Here is a 481-nt window from a genome sequence, read left to right as displayed (position 1 = left end):
AGATAAGAACTGATGAACTATTTGCCAGATAAGAACTGATGAACTATAGCACTGTGGCTTTAAAATGACAGTACTTTAACCTAAACTGTCACATGTGCTGAGTAAAGATATTCTAAGACGAGCTGTGTGTTGTGTTTGTTGAACATGTGCACAGAAAAGGAGGGGGTAAATAAAACATTTTACATTTATCTGGCAACCCTGACACAGGGCTCAGCTGCATTCATTGCAAATGCAGCGTCTGCGTGACACTTAGTCCAAACTGGTGAAGACACCAACGTCTCTTTGGAGCCTGGACTTTATTAGTTTTGCTCCTAGAAGCTGAAAAAGTCTGAGCACAAAAACACTCTGCTCTCTGACATTTATTATAACTGATGTTATTTATTATAACTGTTGTTATATTTATTATAACTGTTGTTATTTATTATAACTGTTGTTATTTATTATAACTGTTGTTATATTTACTATAACTGTTATTTATTAT

The 481-nt window shown here is 34.3% G+C and overlaps 2 protein-coding genes across 2 annotated transcripts in view; one reads left to right on the top strand and one right to left on the bottom strand.

Annotated features, from left to right (window-relative positions):
* Positions 1–481, top strand: part of LOC119421085 — a gene marked incomplete at its 3' end in the record, with an annotated part of 641076 nt that overhangs the window by 594872 nt on the left and 45723 nt on the right.
* Positions 1–481, bottom strand: part of blnk (B cell linker) — a 26787-nt gene that overhangs the window by 5806 nt on the left and 20500 nt on the right. The window lies entirely within an intron of this gene.

This window comes from Nematolebias whitei, chromosome 1, assembly GCF_014905685.2.
Source record: "Nematolebias whitei isolate Nwh7 chromosome 1, NemWhi1, whole genome shotgun sequence".
NCBI lineage: Eukaryota > Metazoa > Chordata > Actinopteri > Cyprinodontiformes > Rivulidae > Nematolebias > Nematolebias whitei.
This window is presented reverse-complemented; position numbering and strand designations above follow the sequence as displayed.